The 26905-nt window shown below is 46.4% G+C and overlaps 1 pseudogene; it reads left to right on the top strand.

Annotated features, from left to right (window-relative positions):
* Positions 1-26905, top strand: part of LOC118159714 — an 85776-nt pseudogene that overhangs the window by 27282 nt on the left and 31589 nt on the right.

Raw genomic sequence — 26905 nt, 5'->3', positions numbered from 1 at the left:
AGGTCAGAGGTTGGACTTGATGATCTTGAGGTCTCTTCCAACCTAGACTATTCTGTGATTCTGTGATTCTGTGAATATTTACAACATCAGCCTCGCTTTGTATGCTAATTATCTCTCCTCCCATTCACACATGCATGGTGCTCTCTGGTGGTCGTCCCGAGGGTCATCCAGATGAAGTAAGGCGTCATCCTCAGGGTTAAACTTTTCACCTCTTCTTCTTGGCGCATGCTCTTTTTCAGTTCTTGACTTTAATTAGTTCTTGGCTTCAGTCGTAACCCACCTCATCCATCTTAACTTCTTATCAAGGCTCAAGTTTTTCCTGTTCTATCTCTCGAGGCTCGTCTTGTCTCTGCTCTATTCTTTTATCATTTATTTATGCTTTCCTTTACTATACACGTGATAATATTTGGCTATGAATCTCCCATCCCATCACCAAGATATGTTTCTTAACCCTAACACCAGCGGGCAGGCTAGGGGTGCAGCAAGAGCTGGGAGGGGACAGACCCAGGACAGCTGACCCAAACTGGCCAAAGGGGTATTCCATACCATCTGACATCATGATAAACAATATATAGGGGTGGCTAGCCGGGGTGGGGTGTGGGAAAGGAATTCGCAGGTGGCTTTGTGCTGTTTCCCATGTCCTTGAATTAGAGATAATGAGGAAACAAGCAAGAGACGAGTGCACGGAGAAGCTAGACCAGTTGTTGTCGGCACGTGCTGTAGTTAGTTGCCTATATATACTCTCTTAGAACATGCAATAAAGGAGGACGATTATACTTGCATCGAGGTTGCATCGTTACTCCAGGACCGTCTCCCTTTCCAACATCTGGTAGCAGAGGATGGTTTCTCGCCAGATAGTTCAGCTCGACCGAGGTCTCTGAGACTGCGATAAGCAGCTAGAGGAGGGGATTGGGAAAATTAACAGCTGAGAGGAGTGCTGCTTGGCAGACACGGGTCGGGGTCGCTCCCTGCCTCTCAGAGGAAGTGCAGCCATGGAAGTGGAGGCTGCAGCATCGTTGCTTTCTGGGATACTCTCTAAGAGAGGTATCGAGACAACGGGAAAGAAACTGATCAAATTGATCAAGTTGGGACAACGATGGGGACATTTTAGAGAGACTGCCTTGCTGTTCTCTGTTACAGAATGGCGAGAATTTGGGAATACCATGTGGGAAAGGACTATAACGGGGGATTCAAAAGATGAAAAGGAGGTGAAGACTGTCCGTGAGTTGTGGCGTACAGTACTAGAGACGTTAAAAGCCATGAAGGCCGAAAGGGAGGTATCCTGTGCCGCTGCCCAAATGCTAACCCCGGCGCCGGCCCCCACAAAATCCAGGGACTCTGAAAGAAAATCCGAGACTCTTGTGCGTATCTTTGGGCTCCCTGCGGTTAAAGGAATGACCGGGGTTCCTTGCTCGACGGTCTCCAAACTCCTATTGCGTACTGTCAGTGACGGGCCGGGTAACGGGCCGCCCCCACACTATGCAGAAGTCCCGCCGGACCTACCATCGAGCGCGGAAAAGGCGGAAGTGGTGGGGCCAGGCCAAAGCAGAGATCTGAGCCGCCTGCATAACACTCCAGGACATCCAGGGGGGATGTCCTGCACTGCCCACAGGCAGGGGGGAGAGGCGTGTCGACCTCCACCCTCGGGTCCGCCTCTGTGCCCGCCCTTGCTGATTCCTCTGCTCCGGCAACTCCACCTAGTGATGACCATACAGAACCTCCCCCCAAAAATACGGGAAAGTTGTTACAAGATGTCTTGCAGCGCCTTGGGGATCAGGACCTGCGGTTAAAGGAGAAGGCATCAGTAGCTGATCCTTCCCTGTTGAGCGAGAAGGAAACCACTCCTCCATTTCCCCCCGCTGGCCCACCAGCACTAGTTAGACCCACGCGATGGAGCGGGGTCATAAGGGACGCTATCCTGGAAGGACAATGGAGTGCAGCCGCTAGCATAGCTTGTCCTGTGGTACACGAGAACAACGCGGCAAAGTGGGAGCCGCGTGATTGGAAGATTTTGCAACAAGCGCGAACCACTATTTCTAATTATGGAGTAAAAACTGAAGCTACTCGACAGATTGTTAGCTGGATATTTTCTGCCGATTTGATGTGTCCCCATGACTGTCGGAACCTAATGAGACTATTGCTCACACCGACACAATTTCTGTTATGGGGATCCTCGTGGGCACAACGAGCCGCCCAAGATGTTGGGAGGCGGCAGTTGGGTGACCCGTTATATGGGGTAACTGCAGGCATGCTCCTGGGAGAGGGATGCTTTGCCAGCTTGGAGGTACTATTGACCTTCCCTGCTGTCATGTTACAACGTTCCGCACAGCTTGCGCTAGATGCTTTCCTTAGTTTGCCTGGTTCCTCAATTCCCTCATTTGGGACGGTGACGCAAGGAGCCACCGAAAAATATACAAACTTTATTGATAGACTATGGGAAGCTGTGATGAATCACCCTGACTTAGGTGATGAAAATAAACAACAAATGTTTAAAATATTGGCTTTTGACAACGCCAACAAAGCCACAAAGCAGATCTTAGCTAGTCTGCCGAAAGGGGCTGGGGTGGAAGAAATGTTAACAAGAGTTGAAAGAGCAGAAAGATGACAGTACGGGCTTCCAAAATGGGAATCGATGAAGGGTGTCCACAGAGGTTCATCGGAGAGCTCGGCAAACGGACAGGGTTGGGCATGAGGCACAGAGAAAGTCAGATGTTAATGGCAGGGATGTGTGGAGCCCTGCTATTCCCACGACGTGGGCTGAGGGGTTAGCCGAGCTGTTCGAACCCGGCGCACGCCGTGATGGCAAGGAGGGAACGATGCTGGAGTTGTTCGACCACTCACACTCTGCCACCAGCCACGAGTCCACGATAAATACCTTCAGAGCTGCTGGAAACCTTCCAGGTAGCTAGCAGTGCTGTCCGAGTATCCGAGTCCTTCCAGCTGAGGCACATTCGCAGATCGCAGCAGAGGCCCAAAAGCACAACCATGCGGTAGCTGTTGCAGTCCAAAGGGCGGTTTGGGAAATAGTACAACCCTTGGCAGCTGCTATCCAATGGAAACCAACGGCCCCCCCAGGGGGACCCTTCCGAGGAAATTGTTTTAGATGTGGGGAGCCCAGACATAGTAAGCGCAATTGCCGTACCGCTGTGTGGTGTGAAAAATGCCAAAGGAATACACACGCGACAGAGGTCTGTGCGGGAAACTGGAGGAAGAGCGTGCAGAGGGGCCGCGTGCAGGCACAAATCACCTCTCGTGCACAGCGAATCACCTCTCCAGGTGAAGGCCAGGTTTTCTGGAACAACACTGGCCAGCAACCAGGGGGAGCCTCGGAATTGATGTGGAAACCACAGTAGATGTCACCCTTATTGATACCAATGTCCAAAAAAATCCTAGCAATGCAGTAGGGCCTTTGATTCACCAGGACAGCAAGGTAGGAGGACTCCTTTAAGGCTGCTCCTCCGCTGGAGTCAAGGGACTAATCGTACTCCCTGGCGTTATTGACGCCGACTACACTGGGCGCATATACATCATGGCCTACACCGTTTGTCCACCTTTGTTCATTCCAAAGGGCAGTCGAATAGCCCAAATAGTTGCCCTGGATAATCCCATAGGTGACCCAGGTGACCTCGTGGCTCGACAATAGTTCGTGGAGACATGGGTTTTGGATCCCAACTGTCCGCAAGGGGAAAACGGATACTGGCCCAGGAGCTGGCAGGGCTCATTAAGAGGGCTTTAAACTAGGTAAGAAGGGGGGCGGGGATGAAACAAAGCTTGTTGGAGGTGTGCTGGGGGAACAGTGGCAAGGCTGGGGGAGAAGGCTAAGGCCCAGCTGAAGTGCATCTACACTAATGCACACAGCATGGGCAACAAGCAGGAGGAGCTGGAAGCCATTGCGCAGCAGGCAGGCTGTGACTTGGTTGCCATCACGGAAATGTGGTGGGACCACTCTCATGACTGGAGTGCTGCAATGTCTGGCTATAGTCTCTTCAGAAGGGACAGGCAGCACGGAAGGGGTGGTGGAGTGGCTCTCTATATTAGAGAGTGCTTTGATGTCATCGAACTTGAGGCTGGGAATGACAAGGTGGAGTTGCTATGGGTTAGGATCAGCGGAAAGGCCAACAAGGGAAGCATCCTGGTGGGGGTCTGTTATAGGGGACGGATGAGGAGTTCTACAGGCAGCTGGCAGAAGTTGCGAAATCATCAGTGTTTGTTCTTGTGGGGGACTTTAACTTCCCAGACATAATCTGGAAACACAACACAGCCCAGAGAAAGCAGTCCAGGAGGTTTCTGGAGAGCGTGGAAGATAACTTCCTGACGCAGCTGGTTGGCGAGCCTACCAGGGGAGGTGCCCCGCTAGACCTTCTGTTCACTAACAGAGAAGGACTGGTGGGAGACGTGCTGGTCGGGGGCTGTCTTGGGCAGAGTGACCACAAAATGGTAGAGTTCTCGATACTTGGGGAAGTCAGGAAGGGGACCAGTAAAACCGCTGTCTTGGACTTCCAGAGGGTTGACTTTGAGCTGTTCAAGACACTGGTTGGCAGAGTCCCTTGGGAGGCGGTTCTGAAAGACAGAGGAGCCCAGGAGGGCTGGGCGCTCTTCAAGAAAGAAATCTTAATGGCTCAGGAGCAGTCTGTCCCCACGTGCCCAAAGACGAGCCAGCGCGGAAGAAGACCGGCCTGGCTGAGCAGAGAGCTGTGGCTCGAGCTTAGGAGTAAAAAGAGGGTTTATAATCTTTGGAAAAGAGGGCAGGACACTCAGGGGGACTACAAGGATGCTGCGAGGCAGTGCAGGGACAAAATCAGAAAGGCCAAAGCTCATCTGGAGCTCAATCTGGCCACTGCTGTTAAAGACAACAAAAAATGTTTTTATATCAATACCAAAAGGAGGACTAATGAGAATCTCCACCCTTTACTGGATGCGAGGGGAAACTTAGTAACCAGAGATGAGGAAAAAGCTGAGGTGCTTAATGCCTTCTTTGCCTCAGTCTTTAACAGCAAAACCAGTTGTTCTCTGGACGCCCAGTAACCTGAGCTGGTGGAAGGGGATGGGGAGCAGAATGTGGCCCTCACAATCCACGAGGAAATGGTTGGCGACTTGCTACAGCATTTGGATGTACGCAAGTCGATCGGGCCGGATGGGATCCACCCGAGGGTACTGAGAGAACTGGCGGAAGAGCTGGCCAAGCCGCTTTCCATCATTTATCGGCAGTCCTGGCTATCGGGGGAGGTCCCACTTGACTGGCGGCTAGCAAACGTGATGCCCATCTCCAAGAAGGGCCGGAGGGTAGACCCGGGGAACTCTAGGCCTGTTAGTTTAACATCAGTGCCAGGGAAGCTCATGGAGCAGATTATCTTGGCTGTCATCATGCGGCAGATGCAGGGCAAGCAGGCGATCAGGCCTAGTCAGCATGGGTTTATGAAGGGCAGGTCCTGCTTGATGAACCTGATCTCCTTCTATGACAAGGTGACACGCTTAGTGGATGAGGACGTGGTCTACCTTGATTTCAGTAAGGCATTTGACACCGATCCCCACAGCATTCTCACAGGAAACTGGCTGCTCATGGCTTGGACTGGCGTACACTTCGTATGGTTAAGAGCTGGCTGGATGGCCAGGCCCAGAGAGTTGTGGTGAATGGAGTCAAATCCAGTTGGAGGCCGGTCACTAGTGGAGTCCCCAAGGGCTCGGTACTGGGACCAGTCCTCTTTAACATCTTCATCGATGATCTGGACGAGGGGATCGAGTGCGCCCTCAGCAAGTTTGCAGACGACACCAAGTTAGGTACGTGTGTCGATCTGCTCGAGGGTAGGAAGGCTTTGCAGGAAGATCTGGATAGGCTGGACCGATGGGCCGAGGCCAATGGTATGAAGTTCAACAAGGCCAAGTGCCGGGTCCTGCACCTGGGGCACAACAACCCCAAACAGAGCTACAGGCTGGGAGATGAGTGGTTAGAAAGCTGCCTGTCAGAGAAGGACCTGGGAGTATTGGTTGATAGTCGGCTGAATATGACCCAGCAGTGTGCTCAGGTGGCCAAGAAGGCCAGCAGCATCCTGGCTTGCATAAGAAACAGCATGGCCAGCAGGTCCAGGGAAGTGATTGTCCCCCTGTACTCAGCTCTGGTGAGGCCGCACCTCGAGTACTGTGTTCAGTTTTGGGCCCCTCGCTACAAGAAGGACATGGAGGTGCTTGAGTGAGTCCAGAGAAGGGCTACGAAGCTGGTGAAGGGTCTGGAGAACAAGTCTTACGAGGAGCGGCTGAGGGAGCTGGGACTATTTAGCCTGGAGAAGGGGAGGCTCAGGGGCGACTTTATTGCACTCTACAGGTACCTGAAAGGAGGCTGTAGCGAGGTGGGGGTTGGTCTATTCTCCCACGTGCCTGGTGACAGGACGAGGGGGAATGGGCTAAAGTTGCGCCAGGGGAGGTTTAGGTTGGATATTAGGAAGAACTTCTTTACTGAACGGGTTGTTAGTCACTGGAATAGGCTGCCCAGGGAAGTGGTGGAGTCACCATCCCTGGAGGTCTTTAAAAGATGTTTAGATATAGAGCTTAGGAATATGGTTTAGCGGAAGATTTGTTAGCGTTAGGTCAGAGGTTGGACTCGGTGATCTTGGAGGTCTCTTCCAACCTAGACTAGTCTGTGATTCTGTGATTCTGTGATCCACTGGACCTGCAGTGTGCTTTACTACCAGCTTGGATATGCGACCCACGCTGGGTCTCACCATTTCCCAAGGTAAAGAGTCAGAATGGATCGTCGCCATGATAGACACCAGGGCCGACGTCACCATTTTAAGTAAGTCCGTGTGGTCAGCGCGTTGGCCTGTGGAATTGCCAATCTCATCGATTGCAGGGATTGGAGGCCATTCCACTCTTTATATGAGCTGGTATCCGGTCCAACTACGATTCCCGGAGGGACAACTAGTGAATCTTAAGGTCTACGTGATGCCACTGCCTGGGACATTGGAAGCCTTGATTGGCCGAGATGTCCTTAGATTGGAGCCATTCTGACTACGAACCCTTTTTAGTAATGGGCACTGGGGAGCAGTCGCCCAACCCACAGTTAATATGGATCACCGATGAGCCTGTGTGGGTTGACCAGTGGCCCATGACAGAAGAGCGACTGCAGATAGCAAAACAATTGGTGGCTGAACAGCTTGCGGCCGGACACATTAAACCTTCTGTTAGTCCATGGAATACTCCTATTTTTGTAATCCTGAAAAAGAGTGGGAAATGGCGCCTCCTGCATGATCTGCGAAAGGTAAATGAACAGATGCAATCTATGGGAGCCCTGCAGCCTGGAATGCCTTCTCCGGCTATGTTGCCCTATGGATGGCACATACTTATTGTGGACCTAAAGGACTGTTTCTTTACTATCCCTTTGCATCCTCAAGATACAGAGAGATTTGCCTTCTCCGTACCCGCGATTAATAAAGCGGCACCTGCCGATCGCTATGAATGGGTAGTCTTGCCGCAAGGCATGAAAAACTCACCTGCCTTGTGTCAATTATACGTGGATTGGGCGCTGCAGCCTCTAAGGAAACAATGGTCTAGTACAATTATTTGCCATTATATGGATGATATTCTCTGCTGTCAGCAAGAGCCATTTACGAAGGACTCATTGAAACAGGTAGTTGACACTCTATCTAATAAAGGACTTGTAATTGCCCCTGAGAAGGTGCAACGCACAGCCCCGTGGAAATATCTTGGGTGGTCTATAGCAGATGCAAAGATTCGCCCGCAGAAGACAGAGCTAGCGACCAAATTACGGACATTAACTGATGTGCCAACGTTGTTAGGAGACATCCAATGGGTGCACAATTGTGTTGGTATCTCCAATACGGACATTGCGCCTCTGACTGCACTTCTGCAAGGACACCATCCAGCTGATGCGATTACTTTGTTCGCAGCACAACAGACTGCGTTGCAACGAATTATACAGAAGCTACAAGGAGCGTGGATGAGTCGACGCATCTTGGAACTGCTTATCTCTCTATTATTGTGCAGTGCTGAGGACTCACCTTATGCAGTCATTTGCCAATGGCAAAACAAAAAGGGGGAATCTTCCTCCTTCTCCTCTATCTGTGACGTTAACAAATGTGATGGGGATGGGGATGTATTTAGAATTTTAGAGCGGGTATTTCTAAGTGTACAACCAAAAACTAGTATTCAAACATGGCCAGAAGAAGTGGGAGAGTTGGTAAGGAAAGGCAGAGCAAGAATTGTAGAAATGAGTGGACAAGAGCCCGATGATATTAGTATACCTGTTAACGCAGTCGATTTAGAGTGGTGGCTGCAAAATGCAACCCCCATACAGGAAGCTTTGTGGAGTTACGGGGGGAAAGTGCACTCACAGCAGCCAAAGAGAAGGCTATGGCAGTGGTGTAAGCATATTATAGAAGGACAGGATCAAGACTCTCTACAAACACTAGAATTGACTGTGGTGGTTTGGGCCCTAAATAACTGGCTGAATAATTCCCTGAATGTTGTGACAGATTCATTATATGTTGCTGGAGTAGTGCCGCGCCTAGAAGATGCCCTGCTTAGGGAGACAACTAACCCCTGTCTAGGGAGGCTATTCATTCAATTAAGGTCCACGCTCTCGCAGCGAAATAAGGCCTGTTGTGTTATACATGTGCAAAGTCATCAGTGGAATATCAGTTTTGGGCAGGGTAATCAGCTGGCTGACAGCCTGGTCAGTTCAGTGTGCCATGCACCCCCGATGGACAAATTTCAACAGGCTAGACAAAGTCATGATACCTTCCACCAGAATGCCAAAGGCCTAAGGAGGCAATTTGAGTTGACAGAAAACAAAGCTCGATCTATAGTTCAGGCCTGTCCAAAATGTGGGAACCATGGGCCAGGAATAGGACAAGGAGTTAACCCAAAAGGATTAAAGGCACTAGAGTTGTGGCAAATGGATGTCACGCATGTCCCAGAATTTGGCAGGCTAACATATGTGCATATAACAGTGGATACCTTTCCAAAAATGATATGGGCGACCACATTGCCGGTTGAAAAAGCGCATCATGTGTGTAAGCATCTACTTGCTTGCTTCGCAGTGTTAGGAGTCCCTGAGCAGATTAAGACAGATAATGGGCCTGCATATGTTAGTCAGAAAGTCAGGACATTTATTCTAAAATGGGGTGTCAAGCATGCAACAGGGATTCCACACTCACCGACAGGGCAAGGGCTCATAGAGTGTACTCATCAAGTCTTAAAAGACTATTTAAACAAGCAAAAAGGAGTAAAAACTGAGGCACAGCAAAGATTGTATCAAGTACTTTTCACCTTTAATTATCTGTGCCTGATGGGTGATCGAGAAGAACTGCCAGTGATGATACACCACCAGAATCTCAAGTTTAATAGAACAATGACTTTACCACAATTTAAAGTGATGTACAGAGATCCAGCCACCGGGATCTGGGAAGGGCCTGTTTTGGTTATTTTTAATGGTCGAGGCTATATGTGTGTCTCCACAGATCACAGACCAGTGTGGGTGCCTAGCTGAGCAGTGAAGCCTGTGCTGGATCGTTGGGATCAGTCCGGCAACCAAGATGATCAGAATCCTGGTTCTGGGGATAGTAATCCCGATAATGATGGCCCTCCATCACATTGAGCCTAGAGAGAATATGTGGGTCACCTGGGCAAATAAGACAGGGCTGTCTGCTTTTGCTTATCGCTTGCTTCGGCAACAGAGCCTTTTCGAACATGCTTGTTGAGAGTGCCTGGGTTTCACACTCGCTCCTTATCACAATGCATCTCTTTGGTGTAATCATACGAAACTATAATAGCGTCATTCCTTGTGCCAGGAGCAGCTCTGCTCGGCTGTGGGATCGACTGTGGAACAGACACCCCTAGGTGCACCCCGAGCATTTTCCTCGGAGGGGTCTCCACTCTCAGCCGCTCACCACGGGAGTAGACAAGGACCTCCTGAAGCCGCGGACAAATTATTTTAAGTGATATTTTCTTGTGGTATGAATGAGAAGTGCAAAAGGCCTCTTTGCGTGAGTGTGTGATTGTGCTGTGGGAGTGAGAAGCAGAATCGCTGTGAGGCACCATTCCTAGTGCTTAGTGACTTGTTGACTGATGTAGATTCTAGTAGGCGCGCTACTTTACAATTGTAATTTTGCATGTGATTTTTCACCCTGTTGTTTATTGCAATGTTTGCAGTGCTTGATAGAAAAATATATAGAAAGCATTTGGTTGGTTGAAAATAAAAAAGGGGAATTGTGGGAAAGGAATTCGCAGGTGGCTTTGTGCTGTTTCCCATGTCCTTGAATTAGAGATAATGAGGAAACAAGCTAGAGACGTGTGCACGGAGAAGCTAGACCAATGATAAGTTGTTGTCGGCGCGTGCTGTAGTTAGTTGCCTATATATACTCTGTTAGAACATGCAATAAAGGAGGACGATTATACTCGCATCAAGGTTGCATCGTTACTCCAGGACCGTCTCCCTTTCCAACAGTGGGGGGCAGCTGCTTGGGGATAGGCTGGGCATTGGTCAGTGGGTGGTGAGCAATTGCATTGTGCATCACTTGTTTTGTAAATATTATTATTATTATTTTAATTATTTTATTTTCTGTCCTAATAAACTGTCTCTATCTCAACCCACAGGCTTCAGTTTTACTAGTTTCTCTCCCCCATCCCAGAGAGGGAGGGGGGAGGGTGAGCGAACGGCTGTGTGGTGTTTAGCTGCCAGCCGGGTTAAACCACAACAGTACCCATTTCAATTTAATTTTCTTCTTGGCTTGATATTCACTCGTTGTTTTAAATTGAGTTATTTGGCCTCCCAAACATGAAGAAAATAGTATCCATCACAGTCCTTAAAAATCTTTAATGTACTTTAAAAATAGTTTAAAGAGTTTTTCTTCTCCTACTTATAGCAAATATAATGCTCTACTATGATTTTAAAAGTGTGGATGAATATTTGATGGACAAGTTGCTCAGTGTTTGAACAAACATGAAAAATTATTTTTCCATGGCATTATTCCTTTGCACTGTTGATTTATCTGGCAGCTACAGTTCAGGTCAATAAAATCTGCATAACAGCTCACTGTTTGAAAAGTTTTATTGGGGCTTTTTCTTAAATCCTCCACCTCTTAAATCTGGAGGTCTTGTTACCATAGGCACAGGCTCGAAAGAATCTAAGTGGCCCAGAAGTCTTAATGCCACTGACAGTCACTGGGATTTGCATGCTTTTGAAATATTTTATTCTGAATCTTATTATTCACATGCCAGGAGAAAAGAATAAAGTTAGGCTCATAAGGTGAAAATGATGCCAAGCAGCTTTTCACAAATTGGCATACCTTTCAAGTGTGACATCTGAGAACACTGATGTGTTCCCAGATGCAGTGCTGTGCATCCCATTGGGAAATAGGGTAGCTGCATTTTTCTGCCGTACAAAGTGTTTAACCTGTTAATGGTGTTGAATTCAATGTTACCCAGATGGACACCAAGAACTTGGGGGAAACACTTTTGCAGCCAAAGAAGCAAATGTGGTTTTAGGAGGTGGGTTTTTTTGTTTGTTTGTTTGTTTTGGTTTTGGTTTTGTTTTTTAATGGTGAGAGTTTGCTGCTGATTAGAGGTCTGGAGGTGTGGGAGGAGAAGCCAGTAGCAGAGTGCTGGAGACCCACATGCTTACACAAAGGTTGTGACCCCTGTGGAGGTCCTCATCATGCCACAAGCATTTTCTCATTTTAGTGAAAAAATCTTAGAGAAAATCTGCCCCCAAAGTCCTAGATTATGCAAAGGTGATGGTCCTGTAGAAAGTTTCATTCCCTCAGTTTGCCTCAGAAAGCATTAGTATGGAGAAAACCCAAGAATCCATTTTGTGACTATTTCTTACAAAGAAGCAGATCTCCCACATAGTCTGTCTAGCCTTTTGCCCAGGCTTTTGTGTGGGTTAAGGACAGCTGTTTGAAAGAGATCAGATCATTTCAAATCCTCCCTAGATCCTCTATGAAGTTACTTACAGTTGTGACTGGAGACATCGAAAGCGGTGGTACAGATGCCAGGATTTTCATCACTGTCTTTGGATCCAATGGGAATGCTGAGGAGATACAGCTGGAAAAAAAATCAGGTACAGTAACTGACATTTTTGTTGCTTAGAAGTGGATTGATAACAGATTCTGGTGTCAAGGTGAGAAACTTCTGGGGCTTGATCATGCTCCCACTGAAACTCATTGATTTTATTGATCTTGAACTGGGATCTTTTAAAGTGCTATTGTAATGTATTTAGCAGAGTGGAGGAAAGGCGTGCACTGTATAGCTAGGGAAATAATCTGGTGTCATTTGTAAGAATTTTGTCTAACCTGTTCCTCAATAGCTTTAAGAGATAAGAATTGCTAACAAAAATACGAATGGTGAAGTCCCCCTTCAACTCCAAGAGGAACTCTGGACATTGCATGAAAACCACAGGTACAATTTTTGCAGAATGTGTCTCTTGTGGGAAACAAGTGATTTAATTTAAACATTATTTAATGGCTGTGATGGGAATGTAACTGCATAATGAAAGAAAGACAAACCAACATGCACATACCTGCCTTGGGAAGGTCCTGGCTCTGCTCTGTCTGCTCTTCCTGTCTGCTGAGCCAGCTTGGGACCTGAAGCTGTGTGAGGGTTGCCAGAGCTGAGCTAGTAAGCTCCAGGCCCTGCTGAGAAGTGAGGCTTCTTAGTTTGGGCTCTGTGCCATGCTACATCAGCTGCCCAGTTTGGGAACTGGGACTGGCTTGTCTGCAGCTAGCATGAAAGGGGAACGTGACGATATCTGTCTGGGCAGATGTGGCCTTACTGTGCAGAGAGATGAAAACAGGGTGTGAACTGCATGGAGTGCTGCACTGCATGCTCTGATTTTTCTAAAAAGGTGAAATCTCATGTTTTCTGCAGCAGAAAGAGCTAACAAATGCTGTAACCCTAGTTTGACGCCAGCAGTTCTGCAAGCCAAAAAAACCTGCATGCTACCAATTCATTTCCTGAAGTTTTCCCATTCCGAACACCTTCCTCAGTACAGAAAGTTTTGGCATGCTGAAGAATGAGCATGGCACTAACCATCTTTTAGAGACAGACTTCATCATGCTTTAATTTAATTAGCTGATGACCTCTGATTTTGATGTTCTCAGCAAAGCACCTACAGAGTGTCAGGAGGGCTGGAGCATTTGGCCACACGATTCCAGCTCAGCTTGTGGAGGTGATGCTGGACTCTCCTCCCAGCTCAGGGTGATGCAGTTCCTCCACTGCAGCTTTGGGTACCATGTGTGGGCTGGGTAATTAAAGACAAGGCTCCCTGCATAGAGGTGTTTGCCGAGGGGATGTTTTACTTGCTGCTGTCACAGCAGAGTGGGTGTCTGGGCAAGCATGTTCAGCTAGGCTTGAATCCTTTGTGTGTTTAGTTGGTAACAAGCACCAGCCTTGTTTGCTCTGAGAGAAATGTAGCAGAGGTGCTACTGATGGAAAACCTCAGTGAGAAGCGTGGCTGAGTCACACAGGCAGCCAGAGCTCTGGGCTCTGCTCCCCACCGCAGAGACATCCCACGTGTGGACAACGCACCTGGGCTATCAGCGTGTCCCAGTATCAGAGGCATCCCCCTTCCAAGACCCCAGGCAATCCTACACTGGTCTGTCTGCCAGTGTTTTAAGGCCAACATTCAGTTCTGGTCAGTGGGAAAATTGACTGTGAATATTCACATTTAAAAGCAAAGAGAGTTCACATCTCAAAAGGGACTGAGGCAGCTTCAAGCCCTCAAAAGAGGGATCTCAGTTTTGCTCTCTGTGGCCAGGCAAGCAATATGCATAACTATATGGCCTATCAAAAACTTCCCATTTGTTTATCTGTGTGGGATGGATAAACTCTACTATAAGGATATGAAGACACAGTAAAGGATAGCCACACAGTTTGTGGGGTGTTAGTTGCCTGGGCTGTCTTCTGCCAGAAGAAGTTCTGTAAAAGATGATGGAAATTCATTGGGGTCATATAAAGAAGAAGGACATGTAAAAAACAGCTATTGATATGTTAATATCTTTGGGGATGTACTGGCACATCTCCACTAGCTAAAGGGGCTCTTTATCACACCTCAGACACCAAGAATACAGAGCTCTCATCATCTCTTTAGTATCCTGTGCAGAGGACATGCATGTGCCCATATTACTGATTTGCACACCACTTCCACGTGTCTTCATCCAGCTGTTAACAACAGAGGCTTCCCTGTTCTGCATGGAAATCTTACCAGCCTTTATGCGAAGGCTGGGCGAGAGCTGCTGCAAAGGCTCTTCCTCTTCACTGGGGCCATCCAGCGCCAACTCACTCACAGCAGTTTAGTGCATTACAAAGAACTGTCTGTCTAACCTGTTACAGATTTAAGGCAATTTTAGCTACATTACTATTATTGCCAAGACCTCTGGGCGATATAAATATCTATAAATGTAGACATGGCAGGAAAGCTAAATTAAATCCCTCAGATAAATGCTTCAGTGTCCTGGAAAAGGTAAGGTGCCAGACAGCTCATCTTGGTACTTCTTCCATTCTCATTTTTTTTTCAGGCTTCTGGTCATGTTCATATAAATTTGGGACAGAAATGTGCTCCTGGGTCACACAGTTTGTTACTTTAGCAATTGTTTCCATCTCATATAGTGACTTCTTGGAAGTAACAGATGAGTATCAGTCTTATGAACTGTAAACAGGACATTCACTGAAGATAAATGATGGCTTTTTTTTAATAACAGACTGTTTAGCTTGGAGTTGCTCAGCGTGGAAAGGAGTGGAGTGAGAGGTTTCAATGAAGCTTTGTAGGAAACAGTGATAGTAATGAAAACTGATCACAGGATCATGGGATAATTCAAGTTGGAAGGGTCACACCTTTTTCTGACATAGAAATGGTAATCAATTCAATCCAAGCACAAAAGCACATTCTCTTTCTCTTGGTGAAAGGCTGTCTTGGTATCCAGTACCACAGAGAGACAAAAAATGGAGGGGGGGGGGGTTCAAAGAGCAAACAATAACCCTTAATAACTAGAAATGGACTGGGACCAAAAGGCCTTATCCAAAAGCCTCCAGAAGAGGAGGGAAAACAATGCCTGGATGAAAACTGAGAAGCTCAAGCCAATCCTTGTTGCTAACATCTGCAGCCATGCAGGCTCAGATAATGGTGTGAGGATAATCACATTCATGCTGCAGGGTGTAATCTGAGCAGAGGTTGGTAAAGAAATATTTTTTTCTTCATATCCCTGGCCCTGCACAGCTGTAGGAAGCTGAATACATTGCCAAGAATGAGACAGCACCATTATGGATTATCTGTATTATGTCAGTGCCCACAGTTTGCAGAGCTCTCTCCAAATCTCTCAGAAGACTCAGGTCCCACCTTGTAACTCACTGACTCGGAGAGATTTGTGCAAAGAAGGAACCTCAGAAGCAGAGTGACATGTTGGTGCTTGGCAGACCCACAAACTTGGCTGCCCTTCTACCCTGCAAGGGCTATATTCCCATCTCTGAGGCTGCAGCAGGTCTGCCAGAGTACCTGGGAGCAAACTGGTAGGCACACTTGCTCTGAACAGAGTAATATTGAGCCTCAGGCAAAATGGGCAGTGGAGCAAGGGTTTCAAGGGTTTCTTCTTGGCATCATTAACATTAAGAGAGAGGTAGGGTAGCTGCAGTCCTGGCCAGTATAATATCTTCTTCAAGAAGCATATGTTAGCTGCTTTTCCCTTTTCCTTCTTTCTGCTGATTGCTATGGATAAGCAGTTCCCACACCTCCTTGTGAAGCCTCTCCGTGCTTGAGAAACAGGAGAAAAACAGCAAAAGACTTGCTTTTATTCATTTCCTCCCTTTTTCCATTCATTGTCTCATGTTTTTTTCCTGCAGGACTTCAGCCCAAAAAAAAGGGGAGCAAGGGCAAAAGCAGGGCTGTACAACTGTATTGCAGGCTTTGCTGAGACACTCCTTCCCTGCAAAAGAGCCTTGGCTTGCCACCAGGCACCTGAACTATTTTCTGGTCCTGGTGTTTTATCCCCAGCTCTGCAGTCCCCTGCCCTGCTCTGACCCCATGGGAGAGTGGTTACCCCTCTGCCAGGCAGGTCTGGACTGGGTGGGAAATATCCAGATAATCCATCATTTCAGGCAAAGTATCATATCTCTCCCTTTCTCTTCTTCTCTTCTTCTAACATGCAGGCCAATTTCTTTCTTTTCCTGTTCATAAAAGCAAAGTGTCATTTTCTTCCTGAGTTTTGAATACAGCATGCAAAATGGCTTCGACTGCTTTTGTTGATTGTATTTTTCCCTAGCGTCCTATCTTGCAAAAAAGCTCTGTGCTTGTGCTTGCCTTTATCTTCTCTACCCACCACCAGTTCCATGTAAACAGCAGTTATGTTTGGGTAGTAAAATGTAGTTTCCTTGTTATAGGCCCTATAATTGTATTTCTAAGATAGAGATAGAGTAACGTGCCAATTCTACACAATCAGAAGTCATTAAGGGAGGAAAGCATCTCTACCACGTTTATTTAACATACTCTTTCTGGAGTAAAAATCCTGCTGGATTGCTGTAGCTTAACTTTTTTATAAGAATAGGTAAAAACCCAATGACTTAACCCATGGCCAGAAACAATAGTACATTTTTTTTTAATTGGCTCCTTTATTCTTTTGGCTTCTCTGAAACTGTCTTTCATTTTCCCATAAATAAGTTCCTAAACACTGGTCCTAGGTGGCCACCAGTTTTCCAGTGCAGCGATGAACTGCTGTTCACCTACCGCAGTCTACAAAGCTTTGCTGTGGTACAGCACTTTCTTGTACTTGAGCATTACCACTTCTAACTTTTGTCATAGTGACTCTTGTGCAGCTTTCCAAAGCAGTAGACCTTCAGCATATGTCTTCCAAATAGATGCCACAGACACATTTTTTTCTCTGTGTCTGTGGAATAACTTAATCTGTTCTCTTATTTGATTCCATCATCTTAGTCAAGCTCCCTTTGCCTGCTCCCTTGTACCTTCCCCTGAGTTTTATAAATTGTATTCATATAAAGTGAAATCATATAAAGCTAATTCACCCAGGGACATTCCAGATCTTGCGGTCATGTATTAGCAATAGTTCAAAGGCAAGGGATGGCACCTCTAGTGACAGGTAGCATATCCCATGTTCCTCTCACCAGTTCTGTCCAGCTGTTCCAACACCTCAACCTGCTGGACTGTCCCACCCAAAGTGAGGCTTTCCCAGAGATGTGGGCAAAACGTACTCTCATTTGGACACAGCTGATGGATTTATAGCCCTCTGATAGCTGTACAGAAGCAACTGGTGGACCACTTGTGCAACTCTTTGAGAAAAAGATTTGAGAAACTTTTGAAAACTCTACCCGTAGTTTGTTTTTCTTAGAGAAATAGAGGATCTCCTCGCTCCAGTGATATGTAGAGAACTTTATTTATTAGCTTTTGTTCCCACCTTCCCTGCAAAGGTAAACACAGCATTGGCATTCGCAGGCAGCGAGTTGGGACAGGAGTGCTCTGGAGGAGGAGAGGAAGGATTTGTGTTCTCTGATTTGTATTCCAGCCTTGAAAACTTATGTAGCTTGGTGTGACATGAAAACTGATTTAAGTCCATTTCTGTCAAAAGTGCATATTAAAACTGCATAATGAAATACTTGTGGAGGTAGTGCTAAACTCTCAGACAGATGGTTCATAGTTAATGCTAACTAGAACAGTGAAATGAGAAGCTAGATTAAGCTATCAACCCCGTAATTAACCATTTGTTGCCCCATTTATCATTTATATCAAGACTTCAATTGCACCAAAAAGTGGCAATAAGATTTAAATGCATAACTTAATCTATGAGAGGGATGAGCCTGGCCAGAGTAAATACTACTGATTAATGCTATTATTGCTACTGCTACTTATATTTATGTACCCTTGTATGACATTTTATAGATATGGTGCTACACTTTGCAAACAGAAAACCCTTCCACTCAAACACGGCACTTTGAAGAGCTGGAGCATGCACAGAAAGATGTGATGAAAGCTCTCCAAAGCTGAGCAAGTTTCTGATCTCACCACTGCTGGGAGAGACATGAAGTTTGGATATTTTCCTCTGACCTATTGCTGAATTTCATATTCTGCCACATCAAGCTATGACAACGCTGCTCAGTGTTTCTGAAAAATCAGAGAATAGGTGACTTCTAATTAGGGGACATTAAAATCAATGCTTGGGAAGCTCCTCCTGGGCTAGCCAGTTCCTCAGGCCATGTGATGATTTCACCTGCTGCCCAGTGCCTTAGACAGGGAATTGAAAAGCTAGGAATAAAAAGGGATGAGAGCTTTCCGAGTGAAATAACAGGAACTGTCAGACTGTTGAATTCTGCAGAGCTGGTTCTCTTGGAATTTTAATGTTACTTCATGCTGTCAAAGCCAGGCAGATAAGAAGCTGTCTTAATGAAGCACTAATTGTATTGCATTCAAACATTACCAGTAATCCTGAATGTGGGACTCTGTCTTTATTCTGTTCTTTTTCCTTTATATGAAAGAGTTTAAGACAATTTGAGACAATTCATTATAGCTGAAGCTGATTGTTGTTCTTTGCCACAAAGAACCATAAAAAGTGTGGTTGAGTCTTTAAAGATGAAATCCAGGACCTACTTATTTTGGTGTTAGCAGGGTGTGAACCCCTGGGGAGCATATTTTTTATTGCAGCTTGGAGAAGCCTGGCTAGACGTAAATCAAATGAATGGACATGTCAAACCTTCCTGTTACAGCATACAACATGCTATTAATTTCAAGTTGCTGGCTTAAAGTTCCTGGCAGCTGCAATATTTGCTCAGCTACAAAGCAAATTATCAGCATTTTATTCATGCACACTGCTCCCACTTTTCATGTTTTATAGGTGTTCTACAGCACGGTTAAAATCCATGCATAATTAGTGATAATACTTAGGCTTAAAAGCATGCAGGATGTCCACAGTCAGTTTTAAGTATCCTAAAAAATAGTTTATATGAAATGTAAAGCAGAAGTTTCATTGCCAAGCAGCAGCTCAGTCTTCTGAGGAACAGACAGAAAGCAAACATAGTCCCAGCTCAACTCCCTGAGGTGAGTTTCTTGACCCTTGTGATCCAAATCACAATCCTGCATCAGCCTGCATGTATGTGCAGCACCCACAAACATCTCCTTCTAGGATGGGATTCATTTTTGTGCCCTTTTAGTCACTGAAAAGCTACATTCAGCTTTTGCCTTTTCTACCAAACTATTTAGGGCTCTTCTAGTCAGCAGGGAGACATCTGAGAGAGGGAGGGGTGCCTTGAACGTCTGTTTACCTGCCCCGGCTTGGACAACAGCACCTTAGTGGGATTCCTGGCTTCCCTGACCGCCGGCCATCAGGAGCGATGTGCTGGGGCTGGACACCTGTGCTAGGTCAGGTAGCAATGTAACCATGCCAGGATTTAGCAGCCAGCCTGCAACAGGCCTCCTGTTCCCTCTGCATCCCTTGCTGTGATCTCCCCAGAGCCAACAAAGCTCACAAAACAAATCTCTTGCTCCAGCCTGCCTGCTCCACTGTGGACACAACCCCCCCCCCCCCGAACAAGAGGCTGCTCTCTGTCTGTGCTAACACATCTAAGGCACACATCCCAGCTGAGGATGGGGAGAGAATTTTGCTCCGGCAGTTTTAGTAGCCAGACAGTTTTTCCTAGATGGCATCTGGAGCATTGGGCGGGTTGTTTGTGAGAGGTCTGATCTCTTGGGCTGCAAGGGTGCTCCAGCTGGCAGCTCTAATCTGCTCCTACCCCCTGCTGCTTCCCTGCAAGCTTTGCTCAGGATGTTTTGCTACTGACAGCATCCCTGTCATTCTTGAGCAGGGCAAAGGTAGAGCTGGCTGAATTTTTTCCTGCAAAGAGTTTATGCACCCAGATGAAACAACAACAACAAAACATTTTCAGTCAATGTGAGGTTATTCATGATTTAAATTTTCAAATTTTAGACAAAGAAGTTTCCAGGTTGGACTCCCAAGATGATGAAGTCATTGTTCATGCACCCTTGAGAGAAGAGACCTCCTTCTGCTCTGTACCCCAGCAGAGGGGCACCGGCTAGGCTGGTGGAGACCTGAGGTGGTGAGACCAGGTGGACACCTGGGTCAAAGCAGGGATTTGAGTCAACATCTCTTGGCTCACGGAGCAGTTCTCTGACCAGAAGTAGTGTCACTGGTTGTGAACAAGCATCCTTTTAGAAAACTGGGGAAGCTTCAACAATGTGAAATATCCTGTCGCTCTGGGATGAAGGTGCTGTGTGACAGGACCCTGCATAGCATCAGGCAGAGAGAAAACCCCAGATGAGTGTCCTACCCACAGAACCATACAACACACTCATAGCACTGCTTTAGCTTCAGAGCAGCTTCTGCCCTCTTAAAAAAATGATTGCTATAACCTGGAACTATATTCTTCTTTGGAACTGCTGAATGCTCTAGCAAAGCTTGGTTGGGGTCAGCAGAAGGCCATAGACTGGGACACATGCAGTTTGAGGACAGAATTTAAGTATATTTTCTCTTAAGCTTTATAAATTTCTTTGGCTGATATATGAGAACATAGCAGGTCATGAAGATAGTCAAGGGCTGAAGCCTATGACATGCTAGGAGAGGCTAAGGTAGATCAGGCTTCTAAGCCTTAAGAAGAAAAGGCTAAGGGAGAATCCAATTGCAGACTTCTGCTACTTGAAAGGAGGGCACAAAGACAGAGAATTCAGTCTCTTCTCAGAGGTGAGCAGTGAAAGGGCATGAGTCAAGGGACACAAGTTGCAGCAAGGAAAATCCTCATCAGATGTAAGGAGGAAGGTCTTCATAACAAGACTTGCGGAGTCTTGGGATGGGGTCCAGAGTACTGGGGAATCTCTGTTCTTGAAAATTTTCAAAACTCAGCTGGACATGGCCTTTCAGTTAGCCCTGCTTGGAGCAGGAGGTGGGACTAGACACCCCCACATGTCCCTTTTAACTTAACTCTCCACAGTTCCATGATTTTTCTCTTCCTAATATCATGTCACACTTCACTGACACGTCTTTCCATGGCCTTTGCAGAGATGTGCATTGCAAGATATTGTTTCTTTATATACTGCTTTACTTAGGTATGGTCTCTGTTTCTGGTAACACAATGTGATGGTAACACAAATGGTACTTTCCATCCCTGTCTCTTCCCTTCACTCCAGCTCCCCCAGTTTAGTGACAAGTTACTGCCATAGTTTTGCTGTAGGCAAGTGCAATGTCTTTTTCCCATTAGACTGATGCTCTGCAGAAGCCCAGTTTGACCAAGACATGGAAAGGCAGGTATTTTATTTGCTATTTGCTGGAGTAGCTCTCTTTCTTTTTCTAAACAGGTCCTTATTCTGTTCTTACCACCACTCCTGACAGGGACACATGAGACAGTATGACTAATATCTGTTGCATGTTGTTTGTTCTATCACCTTTTCCCAGAGGGAAAAGCATGTGAAAGCATTAAGTTCTCCTGGCCTAATTTTTCCTTGTGCATTTCCTTAACTTGTTTGGGGTTGGTTTGCATATGTCTACAATGATTGCTGTGTGTTTGCACAGAAGAGGCAGGTGAAAGAAAGGTACTGTGTACTTCAGGGAGAGCTTAATGAGGTTTTTAAAAACTCTCTGTTCCTCCTTCTTTGGAGTTAATAGCATACAGACATCCAGGAAAGGTCTGACTCTCATAGAGATGAGCTCTGCCCATAGCTTAGGTCAGATCAAATTTCTTCTTATGCTTTAGCCCAGGCATGGAAAGGTCCGATATTATGAAGACTGTTTCTCAGGACAAGTCACCACAGCAAATGTTGTCCATGAGAGAGAGCTCAGTTTATCCTGGAAGAACTCAGTACAGGTTTTCAAACTGTGACCAAGCTCTATCCATGTTATACCACACTGTGTACTTTATAAATTTAATATTTGCTCTCCTTCAAACTGTAGCTGTAGTTTATTTCCTTTATTTTGGCTCTTCACAGATAGTCATGAAGAACCCAACTAATCAAGGAGTGGCCACATTTTCTTATGGTGAATGGCTGTCAAAGGTGAAAAATGCCATGGGAAGTCTTGTGTGCAAGATGCCAGCCATGATAAATGACAAGCAGATGATGGAGGACACAACGTACACTATTCAGGTTAAAACCAGTGATATTGGAGGTATGTCTATGGTGGATATTTTATGACTTTTCTAGTATGAAGCTCATTTTTTAGCAATGGAAAACATCTGATTAATTAGAAGCTATGTTAAGAAAAGCATAATCTAACCCTACTGTGCTGGAACAGTCATTTCGGCTGTCTGTTCATCTTAGCAATGTTATTCTATGGGATTTGTTCTCATCTGAGCAGTGGACATGAAACGTTTAGACACAAAGTCTAGATTTGACTGCTCACTGCTTCCTCTGAAGAAGCCTTAATCATAAGGTATTGCCAGACCATGCTGAGGAGCCTTTTCCTTTTTGGTCAGGTTCAATGACCACATAGGGTGGACAAACAGGCTAATGTCAAAGCTTCTGGGCTCTGGGTTTTGGGTTGGCACCATCAGCTTTGTCCAAAGAGGATGAAAGTAATTCACTCTCTCTTTTAAAGTGTTTTGAAACCATTTATCTCTAGCCATGAAAAATAATCCCTAAATGCATATAGAAGAGGTAAAAGCTGCAGAGCTTCAAGAGACAAGAAATGGGATTTGTGTCATTTCCTGGGATCACTGCCTCTTTTCATGAGAACTTCTGTCAGGTTGCTGAGTGAAAGCTACAACCATGTACACAGTTGTCTCATGCTAGCCTGGGGCATGTTGCACATTATCTTGCTGAGAACTTGTCTGAAATGTTGACCCTCTAAGGGTATTCTGCCACACCAATTCACATATCACCTGATCTCCACCCCTTTCTCTATCTTCTATCTCTCTTTTAAATTTACCAGTGGTCATTTATGCGGCTTGTGAGGTTTTAGCTGAGAATATCAAAATTCCCCTGGCAAAGTGTCTTAGTGCTACCTCACCACTTTTTATCTGTCTATCTGCTCTGCCTGCTGCTCATCTGAAAAACATGTAGTGAAAGACTAAAAACAAAAGAGAGTAAGACTTGCTTATGTATCTGGCAGTCCATCTAGTATAACGGTAGATTTTTCTGTGACATTTTGTGAAATTCAGCCCTAGCACACAAAGGTGATAGAAATGAAAATGAGAGGAGAATGGAAGATGACAGCAACAGGAGACAGATCTGCCCTTCCCATTGAATGAGGGATGACGGGTATTAATCATGAAGCATTTTATTTCATTATGAGCAGTGACAACCAGTAGGAAGGAGCAGATTTCAGAGAGATTTTAGAGTCTGTTTACGATTAGATCAAACAGCTCACTGACATAATGCTGAACTTTATCCAGCTTATCTAAAGAGGGTACAAGTCATGAACCATCTCCCCTCTTTGATCATTATGTATTCCATGATTACTCCTGGTTCGACCAATTGAGAAGAAAAGACCTTTTATCCTTGACAGTCAATTTAAACATGTTATATCATTTCCTGATATGCTGATATTGTCTAGGGACAGCAATACTCCACTGTGAATAGAATCAACAGTATTTATTTCTAGGTATAATTTTTTTCTCTGCAATTGCTTTCAACTTTCCAGTCCATCAGAGACAATGAAAAAAAAAAAAGAAAGAAAACGCAGAATTGGATTTGTCACTCCAAAAATTGTACTTCTGATCTTAACTCCTAGGGTAAATTCTTTCTGGACAATTCATGCAGGAGGGTATTCTTAACCAGTGGGCTGAAGCATCCTCCAGAGTATCCTTCTCACTCCTTCATCAGATTCAGAGTTACAGTTTGGCTTTCCAGAAGTCATTTACCTTGGACAGGTTGGAGAGCTGGGTGATCACCAACCGCATGAAGTTTAACAAAAGCAAGTGCCGGATCCTGCACCTGGGATGGGGCAACCCTGGCTATACATACAGACTGGGCGACGAGACGCTGGAGAGCAGCCCCGCAGAGAGGGATCTGGGGGTCGTGGTTGACAGCAAGCTGAATATGAGCCAGCAGTGTGCCCTGGCAGCCAGGAGGGCCAACCGTATCCTGGGGTGCATCAAGCACAGCATTGCTAGTCAGTTGAGGAAAGTGATTGTCCTGCTCTACTCTGCGCTGGTGCGGCCTCACCTGGAGTACTGTGTGCAGTTCTGGGCACCACAGTACAAAAAGGACATTCAGCTGTTGGAGAGTGTCTAGAGGAGGGCAACGAAGATGGTGAAGGGCCTAGAGGGGAAGACATATGAGGAGTGGCTGAGGTTACTAGGCATGTTCAGCCTGGAGAAGAGGAGGCTGAGGGGGGACCTCATCGCGGTCTACAACTTTCTCGTGAGGGGGAGTGGAGAGGCAGGAGACCTTTTCTCCATAAACACCAGTGATAGGGCCCTTGGGAACGGGGTGAAGCTGAGGCAGGGGAAGTTTAGACTAGACATCAGGAGGAGGTTCTTAACCGAGAGGTTGGTTGCGCACTGGAACAGGCTCGCCAGTGAAGTAGTCACTTCACCAAGACTGTCTGAATTTAAGAAGAGATTGGACTGTGCACTTAGTCACATGGTCTAAACTTTTGGGTAGACCTGTGCGGTAGCAGGAGTTGGACTTGATGATCCTTATGGGTCCCTTCCAACTCGGGATATTCTATGATTCTATGATTGGATGACCACATAACATACAGAGGCTGTATCAGTGAAAAGCTTCTCCTGCAAACAGACCAAATCCTGTCTCAAAGTTCAAAGGCCACCAGCTGTACCTCAGATGGCAGCTCTCAGAATACATACAGATAAGGGGAGAAGAGCTTGTTACATCAGACACATCCTAAGCCAGATGGGGAATCCTCGGTTTAAACCGAGATCTGGATTTACTTTTGATCTTGTAAGAGAAGTAAAACACAATCTCATTTTCTTCAAGGTATGACCCACAGATACAGCTGGAGCATGTGAAATGGCACAGAAATGTCCTTGCCTTTTAATGTTTACTTATGCAGCCTTTCTGTGTTCTATATACAGGCATTATACACATGGTAATGCAATAAAGACTGAGGAAGAATAAATCCTGCTTTCTCATTTTCCAAGCATTATCGAAGCAGGAGGTTTTTATCTCTGCTGTTATAAGATTAATTAGTATGTTGTCAGCTCAGCTATAGCCTACAAATTACATAATTTAAGACAGTTGGTGTCAGTTCCTAGTGCTGTATCCAAGACTCTGTTAAGTCAAAAGGACATTATTTGGCCTCAGAAGGCTATGACTCAAATCCAGTTTTGTTAAAAGCTATGTAACTGCTCAGTAAGAATCATAAAATTATAGGCACTTTTGTTGGAAGGGGCCTCTGGAGGTTATTTTATCCAGTTTCCACCTCAAAGCACTATTGCCATCACTAGGCTGGACCAGCCAAGGTTCTGCCCATCTGATCTTGGACGCTTCCAGGGATGATGGTGCCACCACCTCCCCAAGCACCAGTTCCAGACTGTGGGAAAAGAATTCGCAGGTGGCTTTGCCCTGCTTCCCACGTCCTTGTATTAGAGATAATGAGGAAACAAGCTAGAGACAAGTGCATGGAGAAGCTAGACCAATTATAAGTTGTTATCGGCGCATGCTGTAGTTAGTTGCCTATATATACTCTGTGAGAACCTGCAATAAAGGAGGACGATTGTACTCGCATCGAGGTTGCATCGTTACTCCGGTCCGTTTCCCTTTCCAACAACATCTGGTAGCAGAGGATGGTTACGCACCAGACAGTCCAGTGCGACTAAGTCTCCGAGACTGCGGTAAGCAGCTAGAGGAGGAGGGGACTGGGAAAATAAACGGCTGAGAGGGTGCTGCTTGGCAGACACGGGTCAGGGTCGCTCCCTACCTCTCAGGGGAAGCACAGCCATGGAAGTGGAGGCTGGTGCATTGTTGCTCGCTGGAATCCTCTCTAAGAGAGGTATCGAGACAACGGAAAGAAACTGATCAAATTGATCAAGTTGGGACAACGATGGGGACATTTTAGAGAGACTGCCTTGCTGTTCCCTGTTACGGAATGGCGGGAGTTCGGGAATATCATGTGGGAAAGGACTATAACAGGGTATTCAAAAGATGAAAAGGAAGTGAAAACTGTCTGCGAGTTGTGACGAATGGTATTAGAGACATTAAAGGCTATGGAGGCGGAGAAGGAGGTTGCCTGCGCCGCGGCCCAGATGTCAACACTAGGAGCGGCAGCCCTTGCAGAACTGTTGCTGACTTTTAACACGCATTGCGGGCGAGAACTCTGGGGATGCCCCTCTAAATCATGCGGAAGTCCCGCCGGACCCACCATTGGGCACGGAAAAGACGGAAGTTGGCGGGGCCAGGTCAAAGCAGAGATCTGAGCCGCTTGCGGAAGTAACACCCCAGGACACCCAGGGGGGATGTCCTGCACCACCCACAGGAGAGGGAGGAGAGGCGTGCCGACCTCCACCCTCGGCTCCGCCGCTGCTGCCCCCTCGCCACTCCCTGGTCGGCCCCGAGCCTCCCTCTCTGCTTTGCTCCGCTGCGTCCACCGAACCGAGCGGCTCTGCCGCTGTCGCTACCCCCCACCTCCGGGCCGCCCCCCCACCCCCCCCCTCAGCCCGCCAGTCTGTCTGCTGGCGCTGCCGACGGCAGCCTGGCCAAGGCTTCAAACCTCCTACCCCAGATTTGTGATAACTCCTTTTTGTTTCTAACAAAAAAAAAAAAAAAAAAAAAAAAAAAAAAAAAGAGAGAGAGAGAGAAAGAAAAAAGGAAAGAAAGGAGGGAAAAAGAGACAAAAAGAAAAGAAAAAAAAAGAAAAAAGAGAAAACCAGGGGAAACTGGTTACAAGATACCAAGAGGAGGAATGTTTGAGTGTGGAGCCAACTTTTCTGGAGAGATCCTGGAATGAATCACAGAATCACAGAATCACAGAATTTCTAGGTTGGAAGAGACCTC

This window comes from Oxyura jamaicensis, unplaced genomic scaffold (assembly GCF_011077185.1).
Source record: "Oxyura jamaicensis isolate SHBP4307 breed ruddy duck unplaced genomic scaffold, BPBGC_Ojam_1.0 oxyUn_random_OJ71775, whole genome shotgun sequence".
Lineage (NCBI taxonomy): Eukaryota > Metazoa > Chordata > Aves > Anseriformes > Anatidae > Oxyura > Oxyura jamaicensis.
This window is presented reverse-complemented; position numbering and strand designations above follow the sequence as displayed.